This window comes from Suricata suricatta, chromosome 2, assembly GCF_006229205.1.
Source record: "Suricata suricatta isolate VVHF042 chromosome 2, meerkat_22Aug2017_6uvM2_HiC, whole genome shotgun sequence".
In the NCBI taxonomy this organism is placed as follows: Eukaryota; Metazoa; Chordata; class Mammalia; order Carnivora; family Herpestidae; genus Suricata; species Suricata suricatta.
In genome coordinates, this window is record NC_043701.1 from 81,223,439 (window position 1) to 81,240,485 (window position 17,047).

Genomic DNA, 17,047 nt, shown 5'->3' on the forward strand with positions numbered 1-17,047 from the left:
AACCCCGCATTGGGCTTGATGATGACAGTGCAGAGCCTGCTTGAGATTCTCTGTCTCCCTCTATCTCTTCCCCTCCCTTGTTTGCCCTCTATCTCTCTCTCAAAATAAATAAATAACTTAAAAAAAAAGAAGAAGCTATATTCCAGTAGGAGAGATAAATACTAGCAAAATAAATTCAAAAATATATAATGGTTAATTGGGAAAGGAGCAAAATGGGGTGTTATGGAAGACAATGTCAGGAGTGAACTATTATAAAATGTGTAAAGACTTCTCTAGAGATATGATGTGTCAGCTGAAATTTTATGAACAAGAGGGAATAGCCACTAAAAAAGGAGCCAAGACAAAGGGAAAAAAGGAGCCAAGAGAAAGAAGAATCCAGGTAGAAGGACTAGTATGTACAAAGTTGCTAAGGAGCAAAACACCTGACCTATTCAACAAATGGAAGAAGGTCGTTTGCCCATGGGTGTGTGGGCGGGAGGGACAAGAGTGTTCTGGGAGTGAGTGCCACACGATGACTCTGGCTGTGTTAGATCATATACAGCTTGTTGAGGCCAAGGTATGAGGTTTAGAAATGGAGCCACTGAAAAGTTTTAAGCAAGGCAATGACATGGTTTAATTTTCACTCAAAATCATCATTCTGGAGTCATACAGGAGCAGGGCTAGAGGAGCCCGGGTACGGAAGCAGACAGACCAGCAGCAAAGCTATTGTAACAGTGTGATGAGAAGGGGTGGTGATTTGCACCAAGGGGCAAACTTGGAGAGAAAGAATAGAAGATGGGTTTGCAATATATTTTGGAAACAGAGTTGGGGGCATTTGGAGATGGATTATATAGAGATGATGGCTGAAGGAAAAGGAAGTTTCAAGCATCCTTGCCAGACTTCTGACTTTAGAAAAAGGGTGGGTGGTGGCCATTTTAAAAAAGGTGTTTTGATGTTTTTATTTATTTTTGAGATAAGAGAGAGAGACAGAGAGAGAGAGAGAGAGGGAGAGAGAGAGAGAGAAAGCAGGGGAAGAGCAGAGAAAGAGGGAGGCAGAGAATCCAAAATGGGCTTTGCATGGGCAGAGAGCCCAACGCAGGGCTTGAATTCACCAAACATGAGATCATGACCTGAACCAAAGTCAGATGCTCACCTGACTGAGCCACCTGGGTGCCATTGTTTTTTTTTAAATATGAAGACAGTTGAGGAAGAAGAATATATGTGATAAAGATCATTAAATTAGTTTTTTAAAAATCAGGTTTATAGAGCTATAATTTACACACAGTAAAATTCAGTATTTTTGAAAAACACATAGTCATAAAGCCATCATCACAGTCATTTCAAAAAGTTCCCTGATGTCCTTTGTAGTTAAGCACCTCACTTTAACCCCACCTCCAGCAGCCACTGATGTAGTTTCTGTCCCTATAATTTTGTCTTTTTCAGAATGTCATATAAATTAAATTATATAATATGTAGCTGTTGGGATCTGTTTTTTTGTACTTAGTATAATGCATTTGAGATTCATCCATGTGGTGGCATTTGCCAGTATATGGAATCTTTTATGGCTGAGTAGTATTTTGTATATAGATGCAACACAATTAATCTGGTCCCTAGTGGAGGGACATTTGAATTGTTTCTAGTTTTGGACAATTTTGGGAAAAAAGCTGATATAAACATTTTTATACAGATTCTCATTTCTCTTGGGTAAGTACCGAGGAGTGGGATGACGGATAGTATGATACATTTAGAAGAAAACTGCTATTTTTCAAAGTAGTTGTACATTTTGTGTTCTGACCAGCAATGTATGAGTTCAGTTGCTCTCCATCCTGGCCAGAACTTGGTAATGTCAGATTCAAAGAAAAGTTTATTTAGCAAATTGAATAAGTATATAAAGTATCTCATTATGATTTTAATTAAAATCCCCTTAATGACTAAGGATGTTGAGTATGTTTTCAGGTATTTACTTGCCAGCTGTGTGTTCACTTTGGTGAAATATCTGTTCATATCTTTTGCTTCCTCTCCCCTTTAGAAAAATGGGTGGTTGGTTTTCTTATTATTGATTTGTGAGAGCTCTTTATATATTCTGGATACTAGCCCTTTATCAGATATGAGGTTTGCAAATGTTTTTATTCATTCTTTGACCCTTCATTCTTTCTGTTTTTGAAGAGCAAACATATTTAATTTGAATAAATTCAATTTATCACTTTTTACCTCTTATGATTTATGCTTTGAGTGTCCTACTTAAGAAATCTTTGACTAATCTCAGTAACAAAGATTTTCTTCTATGTTTCCTTCTAAAGATTTTATAATTTTAAGTCTTACTTTTAGGTGTTTGGCTTATTTTGAGTTAAACTTTGTATATTATATAAAGTACAGGTTGAGGTTGACCTTTTTTATATATGGATAAATTATCTTATATATCCAACTGCTTCAACATCTTTTACTGAAAAGACAATATTTTCACCTTTGAGTTGCCTTGGTATCTTTGTCAAAAATCAAGTGGCCAGAAATGGATGAATCCATTGATCTATATATTTTTTGCTAATGTTCCTCTCACTTGATTGCTGTAGTTTTATATTAAGCCTCAGAATTAGATTGAGTTTCCCCAGATCAATTTTAAACATGGGAAGTTTCAGATTTCTTTTAGACCTCAGAGTGAATGAGTCAAGGCTGCACTTGACATGAACATATGGATTTCAGAACAGAGGTCTGGACTAAAGCTGTAAGTTTAGGAATTGTTGGCCTATAGATTGTATTTGAAGCCAATGAAATCATTTGGATACAGAGTGTTGGAAAGACAAAAAAAGAATCTAGGACCAAGCCCTAATAAATTCTTACATTAGATACTAGCAGAATGGTGAGAGTGAAATGGATTGGTAAGTGAAATAGAAGGAAACCCAGGAGCGTTTTTGGCATCATAGGGACTAAGAAAGAGGCAGGTTCAAGAAGGAGGAGGTGGTCAGCTGTATCAATGGCTACTTTAGAGACATAATTGGATGTTCATTAGATTAGGTGACGGTGACAGAGTCATCACTGACAAAAGAAGTTTGGGTGAAATGGTGGGTAGAAACCAGATTAGAATGGTATCAGGTATGAATAAGAGGTCAGAAACTAGGGACGGCACATATAGATGACTGTTAAAAAGACAAATGTCTGGCCGCACATGTAAATGTGCGAGGAGCCTGAGTGCAAGGGGGTTGGGGCACACAAGAGAGTGTTATCTGTATTTGGAGATAAAAGGAAATGTTTGCGTGCTGCAGGGAATGATTTAGAGAAAGCAAGCCATTGAAAATGCACAAGAGAGAATAACGGAGAGGTTCAAATCTTTGAGGTCGAGATGGTGTGAAATCCAGACACTGTGAAATACACCCCCATGTTTAACAGATGGTCTAAAGTCAAAGATACTTAAAAAAATTTTTTTTAATGTTTTATTTATTTTTGATACAGAGAGAGACAGAGCATGATGAGAGGGGGAGGGGCAGAGAGAGAAGGAGACGCAGAATCTGAAGCAGGCTCCAGGCTCTGAGCTAGCTGTCAGCACAGAGCCTGATGTGGGGCTCGAACCCACGAACGTGAGATCTGACCTAGGCCGAAGCCGGAGGCTTAACTGACTGAGCCACCCAGGCACCCCATAAAGTCAAAGATATCTTTAAAGAGTGTTCATTGATACAGTAGTGGTGAGATGAAGGGGTTCATATATGAAAACGTCCCCCCCTCAATTAATGTATGAGGCAAAGTCATCAGCCAAACACAAGAGCAGAAAGGGTGGACATTTTGAGGAGAGTGGGGAGACATAGAAGGGTCATGGGGGAAAGAATGGGAGAACAAGTTTAAAGATGCCATGGTCTTCTCAACCTGTAAATATCTGGTGGGAGGGAAAATCAGTCCCTATTAATCCTCCTTCTTGCCTGCCTGAGGGGAAAGGTCTAGTGCAGAGAACATGGAGAGGGGCAGGTGTCTACTGGGGCTTACCTACCTACAGCATGTGGCCATCACCACTGTTCACACTTGCTTATTCACGGATGGTTTTTAGACCTTTTTTTAATTTTAATTTTTATTTTAATTCACTAATTTAATATTTTAAGGCTTTCATTTTTAAAATTTTTAGAAAGTTAAGAAATTATGTTATTTGTTGAATTATTAACTTTTCATGTGACTTCATCAACCACAGACTGACAGAAAGCTGCAATCAGAGGGAGTCTCCTTCCCTGAGAAGGGCATTTTGCACATCTTCTTTATCTCTATTGCCATAGCAGGACCACCTGGAGATGAGAAGGAGTAAAGAGGTTGGGAGCGACCAAGCAACGTCAACTCCCTTTAGGCTGACACTAATGAATTAGGCTAATAACAATCAAGGAGGAAAAGTGGAAGTCAATTAACGATCTACTTACTCTTAGATCCATGGCATCAAAGGCCAAAGCCATAAAGAAAAGAAAGATGAATTAGAGAAAGCAAAGTAAGGAGATTAACAACGAAGAATGAGAGAGAGAAACAAAGAACAAAGTATTTCGGGGAAGGGGGGAACACAAGTATATAAACAGCAAATAAAGTTAGCCTAATGATCACCTGCCTTGGTTATCAATAAAATGTTAGTTGAATGACAGGTGCTTTTGTTGTTATTTATTACATTTAACAAAGATACAAATGCTGAGGGTACATCTGTTGACACACACAGGGATGTGCTCTCACACACTCTTAATGGGATATGAATGGATACCAGCTGGCAGGCAATGTTGCAAGCTTGGAACCTTTTGTAACTAAGAAATTCCCCCTCTAGGATTTAGGGCTAATTTTGTACCTTTTGACCGAGATGGTCTGTCATTTCGTAAAGCCCCCAATTCAAACTTTCGGTATTAACTCTAAACAGGGTTATATGCTGAATCAAAGAGATAACTAAGGAGACAGAAGGAAGACGTTTATCATGTAATAGAATTGTGCTTAATCATGCAGTCTGTAGGACACCAGAAATTAAGAGACTTTTTCCTAATTCTGTGAGTCTTCAAAATATTGTAGTTATATTATGTTTTCTTTATATTTTTGCATCAGAAGCTTTGACTGGTTGAGGAATACATTTAAAATACACAACTTAAAAAATATATATTAGTATTCTTCATATTTAAATATATTTAGAGTCACAAAAATTTTGTCTGATTTATTTTTGCCCTCAGAGATTTACTTATATAACTGAAAAACTGAAGAATATTTGCATACATAATAGGAAGATTTCAAGCTTTGTTACTTCCATATCAGATAGACATTAAAAATTATGTTGTTAAAAAATGTTCATTGACATGGAAAACTTTTAAAAAAGAAGTTTAGAGGACAGTATAAACTGCATAAATTTATTTTTCTAAAAAGTATATATGAATTGTGCATATCAGAAAATCATATCCAAATTATCAGAGTCAAACCTGGTATCATAGCTAATGTTTGGCTGTAGCTAAATGACTTCAGAAAAGCCACTTTGTAGTTCTAGATCCTTACTCCTAGGGTAACATGTATTTTTTTTTTTTAAGTGTGGTGCCTGGCAAATATATCCAAAGCAAAACAAAATTGTGAATCAAATAAATGGGGAAAATTCCACCCATTTTATGGATGGAGAAATAGAAGGAAAAGGTAAGGGCTTATAGTAGATCTCCTAGTCTGGAAACTCTAGAAGACTGTGAGCATCATACAGTCTTTCTTTTGCATTTTTATGTCTTTAGCCTCTGGACAGTGCTTGGCACATAGGAAGTGCTCAATAAATGGTCTCTGACTGATCTGGGAATGGCTCCGGGCGCCTAGAGCGCATGGATGGGAACTGCTATCTAATAAACGGAAACTGTTATATTCGTGGTTAATGAAATGCGGTTGTTGGTCAGTTTCACCCTTTCTCGGGGCGATAGTTAAGGGATGAATTTTCTCTCTCTTGGATTATGTTGTAGGCACTTTGAGAAGTCACATACATCACTTTATGGCTGGACACAGGGAGTTGAGACAGCACACAGACAAGGGAAGTAAGTCAGGCTAACCTTAAACTCCAGACCAGGGAAGTCCATTAGAGGAAGAACCAATGCCATGGCAACTGAAAACCGATGTAATTTCATTTGCTATTTAATGGACTCTTTGTAGGAAAAAAGTGCTCTTTGTGGAAAAGGCTAATTGAGGCCAAAAAATTGCATGCAATTTTCGCTTAAAGGATTTTCCCCTAGTTTTTCACCGTTGCAGAGCCTGCTTTGTCCCCATGCTGGATTTTGTCTGCTATTTTTCTGTTTGCCTTTCTACTTAATGCCCCCCATCTTCTGGCCTTTGTTTCCTTTGGTATTAGTATAATAGCGCTCATCAGTTGAGAGGGCTTATTTACCTCAGTGAAAATGTCCTCTCTGTGAATCCTGCATTTCCCTACGAATAAAGAGAGTCAGGTCAGGTTCAGCTGCTGAATAGCAGCATATTATTTCTACCTATTCCCATTCGTAAGAGGAAAATGAAAGCTGTTTGCTTTACTCTGCATGAAGCAAATCCTGACAGTTGGAGGAAAATTTGTTACTGCAGGAAAGCCATAAAAATTCAAATGTTTCCGACCAGAATGTTGCATGAGGGCAATGTAAAGGAGACCCTGCCTTTTAAAAGACCGTCCCCTGCTACTTGGTGTGCCAACGACACGAGTGACCCGCATGTTAGGAGAGTCCTTATTCAATGATGAGAACATAGCAAGGCAAGAATGTCATCGGACTTCCCTTGAGTCAAGAAGTAGATGTGCTGGCTTGACGGGCATCCCCGGCCCCAGTCTGTCACCTCCCGTGTCTTTCCGGCTCTTCAATGATATGTCGGCACAGCACAAATATGACCATCCCTGTCCTTTGCAAACAACTTTGGGGGTTTTCGCCCCATCTGCTGTATGTCTAGTACCACCTGTACAATATGAATTTAATATTTTTTTCAAACTGACATTACTTATTAAATTCAATTTTAAAAGCGACTTTGTATTATAAAACTTGATTTGTCACTATAAAAAAATAGGGCAAGATCTTTTGCCATTCATAGAACATAACAGTAACAGTAAATAATGGGCAACGAAATTCTTAACCTCCATCTAGCCAGAGACCCTGTTCTCTGAGATGGCAGAGAATGACTCAAAGGCCTCATCTCTGGCTGCTGTTTCTCCTAGAAACAGTGTCTCCAGTGATTCTGCTCTGCATGAGTGATCTTGAAATTTATTTGCAGGCCATGTCTCCCACCCAAGAGGTATTCCAGCCCAGAAAAGCACGACCCGGGTAGGGTTATAACACACCAGGGGAGACGCTGTCTTCAGCAGTGCTTTCTGAAGTTGATAGTCTACTTGGTGGTGACTTTTAGAAGCCCCCCCCCCCCCCCGCCCCGCCCCCGACTTTAAAACCAGGCATGAAACAAGCTATGGCTCTCACCAGCTTTGTCCTGGAGGTCTTTGCTGGCACAAAGAGAAAACAAAAAGAAATAAGATGGACAAAGAGGGGAAAGCAGGAAACAAAACTGCTATTATTTCACACAGTATGTTTGTCAACAACAACAAAGAAAATCTAAGGTCAAATGATTAGAATTTGTCATTGAGTTCAGCAGAGGTATTGCATTTGAACATACCAGACACAAATGGCAAGAAATCATCATATAAGAAAAGATATATTTACATATATCGTGAGAACTTTAAGAGACCTAGAAAATATATTCAACCGAAGAGTGGAAAAAATATAAAAATTGATTGAAAGACCTTAAGAAGTTACCACACTCAAGGTTCATTATGAAAACGTGGTTCTTGATGACTCCTACCTAAGTGGTAGCCCCTTTCACTTCTTTTGGCTGATTAGTTTGATGTTTAGCTCCATTTTGTTAAGTAAACGCCATTTATTTATGAGTAACATTGAAAAGAATAAGTGACAACATGAGCAGTTTCTGATAATCTATTTATTTGTCATAATGGGAGATGGGACTCTGGCTCTTTTTCTACCTCCCTCCCTGATCCCAGTACCTTTCCTATCTTCCATCTTCCCAATATGATGACATTACAGTCTGGAGGCTTGTAGTAAACTAGGATTACTTCTTCCTGTATATTTCACTTCCCCTGGTGTTAATTGTTTCATTCTTTTTTTTTTTTTTTTTTTTTAGTTTTCTATAGGTCATCACTATTTTAACCCCAAACTTTTTGCCAATCATTTTAATCTTTTTTGAAAATATTTCAATTCAATGAGTAGATGGTCATTTTCATTTTCTTACCAAAAAAAATCCCTTCTGGAGCCTTCAGACTTGCTCCAACGGCTGTCCTCCTAAGAGCTCGATTCCCTATCACCCTAGAGTCTCCCTTTGCTCCTTACCCATGTTGGATTTCCTGTTCCCTGTATCCTGAGTGTTTCTATATCTTGGTTTGTTGCCTATTTTGGTCGAGTACCTCCTCTAGTAGATTTCTGGGAGGGGGAGCAAGAGACTAGACAACCCCCAGAATGCATTTATCCTACCTTCACACAGCAAAGAATTCTAGATTGATAATCGTTTTTCTTTAGAATAATTAAGACATTTCTCCATTTCCTCCTAGTTTCTAAGACTGCCACTGAAAAGTTAGAAGCCATTTTATTTCTTCATCTTCTGTATGTGAGCTATTATCTCTTGTTTGGAGGTTTTAGAATTTTCTTTTTCTCTTTAGTGTTCTAAAATTCCATGATGATCTACTTTGGTGGGTTTATTTTTATCCACTGTACTGGGTCTTTTCAACCCCAAAAGGTGTATGTCTCTAAGTTCTGAGAAATGCTTCTGAGTTCTTTTCTTCTGTTTTCTGCATGCTCTGTCTCTTGAATTGCTATTAGTTAGACATTGGACTTCCTATACTGTTTCTCTAATTGTCTTATCTTGTCCCTCCTGTTTTATATTTACTTATCTTTATGCTTTCCTTCCTGGCAAATTTACTCCAGAGTATTTTTCTTTGTTTTATTTTTAAATTGTTTCTATCTACCCTGTTAACGGCTTTCCTTAAATTTTCATAATCTTTAGCTGTCTGCTGATATTGATATACATTAAATGACTACAAACTCAGTGTATGCATGAGGTTAGTTAACTATTAGTTTTGTATGTGGGATCTGTCTGGAACTTTGATTTGAGAAATCTTTGACATGGTATCTTTGGATCTTTTTTCTTAGGTTGGTCAGGTTCTCAAAGAAACAAACAAAGCAAAAATGCCTCTGCCAGGTTCCTTCTCCGGTTAAGGCTTAGTTGCCAGTTTTCTAGGTGCTGAGCTGGGCCAAAGGGCTGGGAATGATTAAGGAGTATACACGTTGTCTAGAATGTTCTGCCCTCTCCTGTTGGCTGAGCTAACTTCCAGCACGTAAAGCCTTAGTTCAGACATCAATTCCAAGGATCATTCTTGTTGAATTCCCTTCAATAAAGTTAGGTCCCTGTGTCTTCTATATCCTCATAGCACTTAGTTTTCCTTTGTGGCACTTAAATTTTGTTTAATTCTTTGATTGGTATCTGTTTCCCTCACCAATCTCTGTTTCATGAGAGCAGAGTTTTGTTCAGCATAGCGCAGTGAACATATTGGTTGCTGATTGTGGAGTATTCATTGAATATTTAGTTAAATACAGGTACTACAACTAGGGAGGAGAGAGAGGTTGAACCAAAGCAATTCTGTCACTATTACTGGCAAGATAAATTTTGGTTTATCGTCCATTACATACCTAGCTATGAAGAGAGAATTCTCTAAAGAAGAGAGAATTCATAAGTGTCAAATAGTATTAAGAAATCTAGCAAGTTGGGAATTAAAAGGCTTACATTGACTTTAATGACATGGAAGGACCTGGAGATGATATTATCAGTTGAGTCGTGGTTGCAGAAACCACAGTGGAGGGGATTGATAACTAAAAAAGGTTGTGAGTATGAACGAACCTTCAAAAGGAGAGTATTTGTGGAGAGGAGATAACAGGGCAGATGATGAGGGAAATGGGGTTGAGCAGATCTGAGAGTGGAGGCAGAGAGGAAAGCTTTGAAGAATTGAGGAGTGCATGAGTGGCTCAGACGGTTAAGTGTCAGACTCTTAATTTTAGCTCAGGTCATGATTGCACTGTTTGTGAGCTGGCAAGCACAGAGTCTGCTTGGGACTCTCTCTCTCTCTCTTTTTCTCTCTCCACCCCTACTCAGCTCTTCTGCGTTCTGTCTCTACTCAAAATAAATTAATTAATTAAACAAAAAAAAAGAACCAAGGAGGTAGAAAAGGTCTAAAACAATCATTATGGAGCACAGTGCAATAAATTAGGCAGAAAAACAGAACCTTTGGATTGCTGAGCAGTCTTGAGGACCCAGCTGAGTGCTTGTGTGTGACTTCAAGGTGGTGCCAGTCTGGTACAGTTGGCACCTCACCTGTAGTGTGATTTTTGTTATTTGGCTCTCAGCCGCTTGGGTGCAGGCACTGTGACAGTAGATAATTGGGTTCATTCATTGCATCAGGTGGATTCTTGGAAGAATTGGAAGGGGCTTAAGGTTTTGACAAAAGAGTTATTGAAATGATGGAATATGGAAGTCAACTGGGTAGAGAGAGGAGGAAAGTAAGGATCATGTACGGGACAGAGAGATCACAGAGAGGGGTTCTAACGGAACCAAGCTACCAAGATGAGCCGCCATGGTCAGAAGATAAATGTGGGAATTCATGCTGTCTGGAGAGTGATCAGTTGAAACTAATGACCCAGGTGAGGTATGAGAGAAGGTGGGAGTTACTGGGTCAGAGAAGAGGATTAAGTCAGTGAAAAGAACAAGATCCAGACTTTGAGACACTGGGGCATTGGGTGGTCATCCATGTGGTTGTTAAAATCACCCAAAATCTGTGTGGCTAAGGATAATGAGAGTCATTCAGCCAAAATCTTCAGAAACCGATGGGGAAATAAATGTATTTGGGAAGGAGGGCAGGTGGTACAGATGAAAAAGCGGAGCCCTAAAGAAGCTGGGATGTTCTTTTCATTTTTATTAATTTTTTTTCCCAAGAGAATTAGGGAGTAATTGGAAGCAGCAATGGGGAGTCAGACATATGAAAAAGAACACCCAGTTATCTACGGCAGACCAGAGTTAAGCATCCTGCATCTTTTCTTTGAGCTTGGAACAGGGCAAAGCTAGTTTGGTTGCCATGGCGACCAACGCCAAGTCTCCGGGCTCATTAATCCTGTGTTCCAAACTAAGCACTTAGCGATAGCTTCTGAATAAATGCAACAAAGCTCTGCATACTGAAAAGGGCACATTCATGTTAAGCAGGGGAAAAAAGGTTTTCAATTTCATTCATTAAACTTGAGTAAATAATTTAATATCTTTGTGCGTCAGTCCTCCTAGCTAATGAATAAGAATAAATGCTTAATGGAAAATCTAGCCTAATAAAGTTAACAGCATCAGCTTTACATATAAAGGAAATTGATGTTGCTGGTATATATGCATATGAAGGGGAAAATGGAAAGGAAAATAACATATATTAAGCATCTACGATGTGGCATGTCAGGTACTTTAAAATAAAATGTCTCATTTAATCCTTGCAAGAACCATGTGAGGCGCATATTACTCCCTTTATTTTGCAGATGTGGAATCAGAAACTCAGTTAAATAAGACCCCGGTTCACAAAATTGGTAGGATTCAGGCAGACCCAGTTCTGTCTGGTTTGGGTCCATGGGGCTCCCACTACGCCTTGCTGAAAATTGTATACAGCTTATCTTTCTGGAACATTTGGCTAATTAAAAAATTAGGAGAAAAGTTTGTCCGAAGGTGCCGTTGCCTATGTAAAAGAGAAGGATAAACGCTGTGTTCGAATCCCATTAGCTTGAAAACATTCACTACCATTAGATGGTTTTAAAGGCGTTTCTTGAAAAGAAACTGAGAAGACAGCTGGCTATATTAGAAGTGTGTTTAATTAAAAGATGTAAAGAACTGTCAATGCTTCTTCCAAAATGAGTCCCTCCAGGGCAATTGTTTATGCCCACTTTGCATTTCCTGGCGCGTGGAAGGCTTGAAGTTGCAAGGCAGACCCTCAACACAGAAACTGCTCTTTGTCTTCTAGGTCTAATGACTTTATTTGTTTTTTGTGGGTTTTTGTTTGTTTGTTTGTTTGTTTGTTTGTTTTTGGATTTGCTCCAGCAAAGGTGTAGATAAAATGATTGAAAAAGATATATTAAAAATCCATTAATTCATTTTCCTTAAAATTAAACTCTTTAATTAAAAGCCACACCGATCAATTTCTAATTTCTGCCTCTAATAATGTGATACAGCAAGGTTTAAAATAAACAGAAACAACTTGGTGCAAGTTAAATCACCTTGTCACTGAACTTAGCTGTCAGCAGAGTTTTGTTCTCCAAATACTAATTGTTTAGTTTCACATATATGACTATACCAGGCCTATTTTTTTTTAATTCAGGGTGCTTATTGCTTCCCCAGATGGCTCCCCAGGGCTTATTTAGAGGGAAAGTGTTAATTCCAACCTTCTCTTCCCTGTCAGTGTTAAGGGTTTCTCTGACCGGTTCTCTCTACTTTAACTTCTGTCAAAGGCCGAATGTGACTTGCTTTGTGAGTTTTCGGTCTGGGTATGTTATCTTTGTTTTATAACAAGAAACATCTGAAGCCAGAAATTAAAGGGTAAAATTTTCATGGGCCTGCACTACTTTATATATTTTTTTCTGTCAGCACATCTCTAATTTGTTTCTTACTTAGAGGATCCTGGACTGGATTATCCCCTGAACATTTTAAACACCATTTAGTCAAAGATATTAGATTTATAGATTTGCAGAAATGCAAGTGTTTTCTTCATAATCTCCAAAAGTAATAAGTAATGGAAGATAATCTGAACTGTTTTAGGTGACTCAAGGGCTCAGATTTGGAGGTAAAATGGTTGAATCAAACAAGAATCTGGGGCTCCCAGCTCAGTTTTCTATTAAGCTAACCAAGAGAACATACAAATATGAGGAATGGCAGAAGTATCAGAATTGGAAGCTAAGAATCGAGCATATGCCACTTTCCTGAAGAAGTTTTTGCTAATTAGAAAGTTAATCAGAACAGAGTGGACTCCTCTCTTTTCTGAGATAAAACATCTCCCCGGTAGGCAGAAGAGGTATTAGCCAGCTTCCACTGAGAGCCATAGAGCGCTCAATACTTCTGGGGAAGCTCCTAGAGCTTTCTTTCATTTACTTGCAGCCTCAGAAGTCCCAGCAGCCCTCAGAAACACTCTTCAATTAAGAGGGCCAAAGAACAGAGTGGTAAGGGCAGGAAGCAAATTCATTTCTTGCAAGTGACGTTGAATTAACTGAGTGAGGGCAAAAGGAAAGGACTGAATAAGAACCCCAAGAAAAAGTCGGCCTCAAGTCAATAATTAATAATAATAGTAACAACAACCGGTTATAGCATTTCTATTGCCGTAATCCTCACAGTTATTGTATGCGGTCCAACTATTATCCCGTTTGCAGAAGAAAACACTGAGCTTTAGACAAATTGCTTGCTGGTAAGAACAGGTTTTGAAGACAAAACGATCTCCATGTAGTGCGCCTGGTCTCTCCACTAGGTGGTGCTGCCTCCCCTGCGCTACTTAGAATCCTTGCCCGTAGTGTTAACAGTTTTAGGACTGCGCCGTCGACTTGTCCTGTAATCCGTCTCCACTGCAGACCGGACATGTCAATCAGTAAACCTGACACTCGCTCAGCGACTTCTAGAATTGTCTTGTACACAGCCCCTGAAGAAGCGGCTTAGGTTGTTATGTTATGTAACGCTGGCTCCTTCCCCACCATAGCCAATTAAAGCAGGGTGGTGGTATTCAATCCAAGGGGCTCCAATACGGCTCCATGTTAAAAGGTGCATTCAAGTATAGTGCTTACGAACCAAGTGCTGGAGTCAAATTTCCTTGTTTCGATTCCCCATAGCCCTCCATTCACTATCTATGAGTAAGGGCAAGAATTAACCCCTTGGGATCTCAGCCTTTATTTACTAAATGGGGATGTTGACAATAATCCAAGCTGATTCTAGGGAATTCAAAAAGGGTTGTGAATTTTCATGTGTGACTCCTTCCCCACCCCTTACCTTTGTATTGTTTAGAAATGCATTTCCCAAAGTCCATTGTATTAAACATTGATTCTGGGATGTTAATTTAGATATTATAAAAAGACAGTTCCTTAGTCAAATAAATTTGGGGAAACATATTAAATTAGACAGAAATCTTCACCTGAGGACTTTGCCAAATCTTTCATGTGGTAATGTGAATTGTAGATATACAAAGATACAGAGATCTACAAACTTATTTAACCACAGAGTCTTTATTTTTAATGCATTTCACAGTGCTAATATGCCACACAATAGACTTTGGGAAATACTGACATAGAAAAGTGCAACTGGGGCTTTTGGCCAGAAGCAGGAACTAAACTCAGCCCTGAGTACATCAGTCTTGCCTCTAGTGTCTGATTTGAGGGCAAATTCTATCTCGCAGGATAATGACCCTCCAAAGATGTCCACATCTTGATTCCTGGAATTGATGAATATGCTATCTTATATTGCAAAAGGGATTTTGCATATGAGATTGAATTAAGGGCTTTGAGATGAGAAGCTGATTTTGAATTATGCAAATTGGCTCACCTCCTTAAAATTGGAGAACGTTTTTTTGGGCTGTGATCAGAAGAAATGGGACTGTGGAAGGAAGATGCTGACCTGTGAAAGAGACTAAATCCTCCATCATGGGCTTTGAAGATGAAGCAAGGGGGCCATGAGCTAAGTCACGTAGGTGGCCTCTAGAAGTTGAGAAATGCAAGGAAACAGAATCTCCTAGAAATTCCAGAACGAGCCCTGTCTCACTGATACCTGATCCTAGCCCACTGTGTTAGAGTTTTCCAAAGAAACAGAATCGACAGGGGGCAGGGGGAAAATACTGATTGATTCCTTTTAATGAACTGGTTCACAAGATTGTAGAGGTATGAGTCCAAAATCCACAGAGTGGGCTTGGCAGCCTGGAAACCAGGGAAGAAGTACAGTCTGCTGGCAGGATTTCTTCCGGCTTAGGAAAAGTCAGTCTTTGTTCTGTTCACACCTTCAACTTAATTGGCTGAGGTGCACACATCATCTGCTTAGTCAAAATCCACTGTTTCTAACATTAATCTCATCCAACAAACACCTTCATAGAAACATTCAGAATAATTTTTGACCAAATATCTGGGCACGCTGGCCCAACCAGGTTGTCAGATAAAATTGACCATCACACCCACAGAGACCTATGTTGAGCTTCTGACCTACAGAACCATAAGATAATATTTCATTGTTGTTTTAGGCCACTGAATCTGTGGCAATTTGTTATGACAACTGTAAGAAACTAATACAATCACCTTCTATCCATTATAACTATTGTTATCTAGTGTGATACTAGTCATTCCCTACCTAGGACATGGTCATCTGTCTCTCAGTCTGGGACCATTTCCCCAGCTCCATCCCTGGGGATGGGTTTCAGTGTTGGAGTTTCCTGATCCAGACTCACCTTCACAGCTCTGGGACCACCTCCTCTTGTATTCAAGGCTCTCAGCCCTTCCTTGAACCATTTCTTTCTCTCCTCAGCCTGGGCTTCCTAGCTGATACTTGAACTACTATCTCTCCAACATTATGATTTCTTTGCCAGACCAGGGTACTTCCGGCCTAACACGGACCTGGGCTAATATGCCTCTCCCAACTCAGTTAAATATCTATAAAAGTACCTTAAGATTGAGCCCAAAATCCTTTAGCAACAACTATATAAGCTAAAGAGGTGAAATGAACTATAAGCCAAAGAATAGTGGAATTTCTATTAATTACATCTTCAAAGGGAATGGATTGGGTTGTACATTTTTGATAAGATGCCACATGGTATATACCCTCTTAAATAAAACAAGACAGATGGCCCTCCCCAAGAGTTAAAGAAAGAGACTGACGCACACATTCAGTGTCTAGATTTAGGGTGTACCAATTCTTCCTCCCCTTAACTTAGCAGCCTAAATCCATTGAGAATACCACTCACAGCATGCTACATGTCAGGAATTAGAGAAGATCTTGTATTCTCAAATGATTAGCCCCTACCTGTCTTATAGAGCTCTCAAATATGAAGATGATAAAGAAGAAGTCCAACTGGGAGTCTAAGAAAAATATTCTGGCCCACAGGGAAGGAACGTTACCCTGACAACTCAGGAGAGAGGATAATTCTGTAACTTCCTTTCTGTGAGAAATAGACACAAATGGAAACCCTCTGCTTAATTCCCTCCAAAGTTTGAAGGGGGCAGGGCCTCTATAAAACCTAAACAGATAAGGGGCTGAGATAAAGGCAGAAATGCAAAGGGAGCTGGCGGGGAGGGGCTGGAATAATTTCCTTCTTTCCTCAACCTCAGGGCCTGTCCTAAAGTTTTATGTAGTCAAACATCTGGTTTCCTCAGCTTGGACATGGACGCTATCACACATACGTACCCCTGGGTAGAATAATTCTAATTTTCTACAGATTGTATTAGCAAGAAGTCTTTTACCCAAACTCCCTTTCCTTAGATGAATCCACAGAGTGACTTACCTGTGGTCAAGCCGTTCTTTCTGTAAGCTACTGGAGGTAGAAGGAAGCCACATGTCCCCTCCGGACTAAAGGAATCCTCACTCTTGGTCCCGAATGCTGGCTTCTGAGATGGGCTTCATCACTACTGCTTTGCTGCCACTGGTCAGGGAAGACCCATTGTTGCTTGGCAAATGTCTCCTCATGCGGTTGCTTTCTGCTAACCTAATTAATGCCCCACTGGCTTCTCCCCCTCCCCCTCGAATTCTGCCTCAGGAGAGAGGGTACCATTCCCATTCATTTCTCATCATCTTCCTGTCTCATTCCAGCCGCCTCCATGCAGCCAGGGCCATTCCGCTCCACCCCTGAGTCTGGTCCAGGCTTCCACTTGTTCCAGAACAAACAGAATTTTGTCCCTGGGTAGAGGAAGAAATCATTATTCTCTCTCTCCAAATTCCTGGCCTTTAAAAAACGCAACAACCCCCAAAACTTCCCAAGTATTAACCTCTTTTTCAGTTGAATGACAATAGCAGCATTCATTCCCGTCAGCAAAACACCATCCCCAATCCTAAG

The 17,047-nt window shown here is 39.6% G+C and overlaps 1 protein-coding gene across 1 annotated transcript in view; it reads left to right on the top strand.

The window, feature by feature from the left end:
* The window catches only part of ASB4 (ankyrin repeat and SOCS box containing 4), a 56,074-nt gene that overhangs the window by 9,938 nt on the left and 29,089 nt on the right, over positions 1 to 17,047 (top strand). The window lies entirely within an intron of this gene.